Source organism: Anopheles maculipalpis, chromosome 2RL (genome assembly GCF_943734695.1).
Source record: "Anopheles maculipalpis chromosome 2RL, idAnoMacuDA_375_x, whole genome shotgun sequence".
Taxonomy (NCBI): Eukaryota; Metazoa; Arthropoda; class Insecta; order Diptera; family Culicidae; genus Anopheles; species Anopheles maculipalpis.
The window spans coordinates 43,852,787-43,858,496 of NC_064871.1; the positions used below are offsets into that span (position 1 = coordinate 43,852,787).

The 5,710-nt window shown below is 42.5% G+C and overlaps 1 non-coding gene across 1 annotated transcript; it reads right to left on the reverse strand.

Moving 5' to 3' along the window:
* Positions 1–1,483: 1,483 nt before the first annotated feature.
* Trnaf-gaa (transfer RNA phenylalanine (anticodon GAA)) lies at positions 1,484–1,556 on the reverse strand. The gene has a single exon. It is a non-coding gene; the product is annotated as a tRNA-Phe (tRNA).
* Positions 1,557–5,710: the final 4,154 nt, after the last annotated feature.

A 5,710-nucleotide genomic window follows, 5' to 3' on the forward strand; every position in this document is an offset into this window, starting at 1 on the left:
ACAGCTTTTAAGCACAGACAACAATTGTGCGGTGCAGCGTTGAATTTGAATTCAACAAACAACAAACAGGGTTTCGTTGGAAGAAACCGGAGAGACAGGCAACCGGAGTGCCACACATTTAAATTTGAAGCTCAGTCAGTTTTGTTTGATTCCTTGCCAGGTTTTTTTTTTTCTACAAATGCACACCTCTCCTCGGCTAGACGGTACAGATTGTGTTATCGTACAAGTTTATGCGCACAATTTTGGACCCCATTTAAAAAGCCTGAAACGCATTACATCAGACTTTTTATATTTAAGGGGGTAAAGTTTAATTTGACAGCCGAAAAAGTTGATTTTTATTGATCGGGTGATAGCGGTTACGATTAAAGGCAGCATTTGCTGGCATGACCAGAATATTTACATTTTAAACAACGCAATTTATCCTACAAATTAATCCTTGTCGAAGTCCTTACAAGAACGCCACCAGGTGATAAAAATCATAAACCACACCCAAGGGTCGAACGTTTCTTAACATTTTCGGTGGAACCTTTTGGGTAGCTTGTAGTATTGGGTTAGCTGATCCGGTAGTAAGAACACGGCAACACAAACGCATCTCAGCTGCTGTGTCCAGCGAGTTCCGGTGTGCACGTTCTCTGAGGCGTAGAACGAACAATCCATTTCCATTTCCTTTGCACAAGCACACACACACAACACATTATGACAAACGAGCAATGGCTCGTCCATCTCCACCCGAACGAATGCTTTCCGGGGCAATCGGTTCCTTACGCAAGCACTCTACATCCGTACGGCCATTGTGCGTCATTTGGGCGATGAGCCAGAACGTTGAAATTCACTTTTGGATAACTGCCAATCATACGCACACGGGGTATCCACAACTTTCTACTGGCAGGAGAGGGAGAGAGAAAGAGAGAGAAAAAGCTAGCCGTAACAACTCCCATGAGCTTGGTTATGTTTGTTTGTCGGAAACGGATTCTTCGCTTTCGTTTTCCGTATATTAACAACAGCACTACATGTCGATCCGAGACCTTTCCAGTTCAGCAAAGATGGACATATGTCGAAAATGGGAACCTTAGCTTTCAGCGCTCAGCAATCGAACAACAGGAACCGCCCTTAAAATCATTTTCGATCCTAATCAACTCCGGCAAGATGTGATGCTCGTATGTGTTGGTGTGTTTGGATAGATTCTTTATAGATTCTCGGGGTGTGCTGCTAGAAAAGCTGAAGATGCTGAAAATAGAATTTCTTTCCCTTTAACCCCGCCATCATAAGGTTGTCATGCTCACTTTAATATTCGTGCCCTGCGTCGAAGAAGCAAGGGGAAGATTTTGAATTCTCTTTGATTTTGGTTCGATGAGTGCACAGCGAGTACGGGCCGTGGCAGTAATACGTTATTCACAGCCCCCTTCTTTTCGCATCCATTTTGCATACATGGTAACCAAATTCGGAATACAAACAAGAATTTAATCTACAAAAAACTACCCCTTGCCGAAACCCGGGATTGAACCGGGGACCTTTAGATCTTCAGTCTAACGCTCTCCCAACTGAGCTATTTCGGCTCGATGTGATTCCACATGTGTTTGTATTGCAAGATTCAAACACACCTCACACGATAAGCACAATCAAAGTGGAGTCGAAACGAATCTAAATACTATTACCCACGTTGCCGTTCTATCTCTCTCAACTAAATGTTCACTGAAGAGTGCGCAATAGCATGGCATCGACCAGTGCATCGAAATGTATGATAATTGGGTTTCGTTACGCGCAAAACTGAAAGACAAAATCATCACCAATCCGTGTTGACTCTTGCACAAGCGTTCCCAATCACAATTGGCACACGAAGCGATTTCTAATGCTATTAGCGTTTGCATCAGCACTATCGCCTTAATCGCGTGCTGCAGTTTCATTGGCGTGCCAAATCGCTGATCAGACACAATAAATATTTATTTTTAGTACAAATCGATACAATTCTTCTTCAATCACCACTATTAACTCGCCATTTCACGTGCCGTTGTGAAATTGTTCGTAAAACCGAGACACACACAGCACACAGAACAGAGCAGTGGATCGAAGAAACAAGGCGGGCAGAATTAGTGGCAACATTGTTACCATCCAACAGGTTGCTACAGTACAGGGACAACAGAACTATTTGATTATGCCTCACTGACAACCAACCGGGCGATCCCTAAGCGATTCCTCTCCAGTTCCAGTGCCATTCTGTTCGGGTTTTACAATTCTGCGCATCACCATGGGTAACGTGTAAGCATTTCCAAATTGAAGGCAAACGTATGGGAACCCTAGATCGATTGCTCAACAGCCCTGTTCCGTTCCGCAATTGGAAATAGAACGAAAACGGGCAAGAGGAGCTGGAAGTGTGTGTGTGTGTTGCGCCGTAAATTGGATGCAAAAATTCATTTCATCTCTCGACTGTTTCGTTGTACATTGGGGAAACGAGATTTTTTCCAGGAAATATATCTCACCAACAGCATAGATTTCATAGATTTGCACGGTTCCTGCGTTATCGGTGTTGATATACATCATCGAAAACAAATATGTAACTTTGTTTTGGTATGTTCAATGTCCGAAGCACCCACAACCAAACCGTGTTTGTACGAATGGATGTGCAGATGAAAAGTAATATAACTACAGGTTGGTAGTAGTTAATGGAAAACGTATTTGATGTTTATTAAATTGGTTAGTTTCATTCCCTGTTGAAACTTCCTGCCAGAGTGATGTATATTTTGGAGAATTTTTCGTTTCCACCGAAACAATCCGTGGTAACTGTGGTGGCATTTGCTCAGTTATAATTACATTTTCTTTTAGTTTTTTCAACTCATAGATCTTTTTTACGCTACTTTCCGGTAAAATCTCATATCCTAACAATGCTTGGTTCTTCAGAAAGTGTTAAATTTACATCCAATTCAAGGAACAATTCCCATGTGTTAAGCATAATATATTTCCTAGTATTTCATTGCAATCGTACACCAGAAGAAGTTGAAAAATTATATTTTTAGAATCTTCATAAGATTGTGATGATGATTTCTACGTAAACATATCATCACAACTCATTGGCAAAAATGATTCCCGAAGCGAACATCGAGAGAAGACAAACGAAACGATATGACTCTTTGATGTAGGAATCGCACCCTTTCTTCGTACATTGTTAGCTTCCAGGAATTGATTGTCAACCAAATTGTTCGTACCACACCCAACAACTGCATTCATTCAAATTTGCTCTCCACCCATCCAGCGAATGGTACCAATCCGTTGGAGTAAAACCCATTTCTGAATGATTTTCTTTGCCCTGTTCGTAGCAAATAATATTCACATTCCAAATTCCGATTTTCGCGATTGCATAGCGCACCGATGCCTAAAGTGGCACTTAGATTTGATTTTTCTCGCAGATAGATGTGCGGGCACGGTTCGTGCGCGCGTAGGAAGAATGTGAGCAACAAAAAAAAGCATCACCAACGTAACCAAACCGGCTCTAAATATGAATGTCCTGAACGCATTTCCCGAGCACCCGTGGGCGGTTGTGAATACATTCATATATTAGCTTTGAAATTCAATATACATGCGTGTTTCACTGTGGCAGTGACATCGTGAAACCGGTAGAACCCATCCCGGGCACACGATTGCCATTCCCAAGGTCAGACTGTTATTTGCCGGTACGACAACAACGACGTAAACATGCCGGCAGTCGACAATGACGTGTGAATATTACCAAGACGCAGCTTTACAATGCCGAAAACACAAATGGCATGAAAAGAATAGCAAAAAGTACCCCAAAACCGGCTGTGACCGACGCGAACAAGGTACCGATGAAAAAGACAACATCACGTGGGTTGGGGATGAGTCCCAAAATCCCGATACGATAGGCGATAAGGCTCGAGTGGCACGCAAGGACAAGTTGAGCTGGAAAGTTGGAAACGAAAACACACACGACAACAACCACGTGTGGCAGATTTATGAATGTCGTTCTTGCTGGTACTGGGTGCGGCCAAAAGTTGTCGACTTCCTACCAGATGAATTGTTCCGCAGCTTAAAGCAAGCAAACTTTTCCAAAATCCTATCAGTTGGCGAGGGAAACCGTGTAGGTGCGTGGAGGTTCCTGCTCATCTGCAGTGTGTCATTGTTAGATGTCAAGATGCTCCAAGATTCTTATCTCATTCTTTCAGAATGAATGCAAAAACAAAAAGATATTTCTATCCAGCCTAAGACACCATCACCAACGATAGCCCAATCCCCAATCTTGCATGTTCCGGTACACGAGGTCGTCGGCAGTCCTTCTGAGATGAGATAAATTGAGGGATGTATTCGTGCACCGTCTGTACCGAAGCATCGGTTTGCATCGTTCGTTGCCTTGTGGAATCGTATGGCTGTGAGGTAGCTTGAAAAATTACATACTTTCATCAGCAGACGAGCCTTGCACTATGTCCATCTCCTCAGCTTCCAGCAGTTCTACAACGCACTACACACAACACACATGCCGGTTTGTTTTCTTCATACAATTTATAGAGGCCAACTAATCCTACAGAGGCTGGATGTGGCAAATATTGATCAACATTTCCTTTGTCGACTTGTGCTGAAAATCGACACTAAACAGCAGACAAAATCATCCCACACAAAAAAGAAAAAAGAAAAAAATCGAGATGTGGTTGCCGGTTTCAGCTTTTTGACGTTTACTGACAGTAAAGCTTCCTCCGAAATACGCTAGATGGTGTAATAGTATAGCAAATGAGGTGATGTTGATTGAAATAATCCTGCACTAACGGAGACAAGATGCACCTACTCGGTCGATCAGAAATTCTGTTCCCTCCTATCTTAGCGCAAACATACACGCTTTCACTCACACACACACAGCCGTGTTACAAAATTGCCCCCCAAGGAAAAAGCTTATACATCCTATCTTGGCAGCAGCCCTCTTAATCAGGAATTCCGTTCGATGTTCTTATAAACACTAAATAAAAGTTCATTATCGTTTGATGGGACGAACCACCATCAAAGAAGGGCAAACATGGGTCCACGCACGTGTTTGCCTTTCCCGTGTACCCTCCAGCAATCGATGGCTTTTTGGACGGTACAGATAGATTGTTTCTGTGTTCTGTTCTTTAGAATTCTGTCTTTCGGAGTACTTTTTTTGGGTGATTTTTTCTGTGATCCACAAGTTACTTAAACGTGACAAACTATTACCTCGGAGGATGGTTTTTAACCGAGATTGAGAAGAAGCTTTCAAACTGTTGTTTTCGTTTTTCGTGCATGTAAGAATATTATTTTTTCCCGAGGAAACTTTTGCAAAGCGTGCCTACGTGAGCCAAAGCATACACATTTTGCGTCTTTGCACCGACTTTTCACTTATCCAACCTGCCCGACAACTTCTCGCTCGCAACGCTCGATGTCTGTAAATAGTCTCGCGCACACTTACGTCAAACTTTCGATGGAAATAGGAAAGACTTCTTGAAAGGTAATATTTTTGGGGTTGGAAAAAAATACAAGAAGGAAACAAAACCCAAACCCGTGTACCATAAATGGTTTCGAAAAGTTGACTTTTACCCCTTTCTTTATGCTTTCGGTTTCATGCTTTAGCTCTATGATAAGCCCACAGCAGATGGGGAGCAAGAAACACCCACCACTGATGCAGCACCTTACTTTCTATCTTCCATAATCGACAGTTTTGATAGCTTTTTTCACCTTCCGCGGTGAAAGTTTGCTA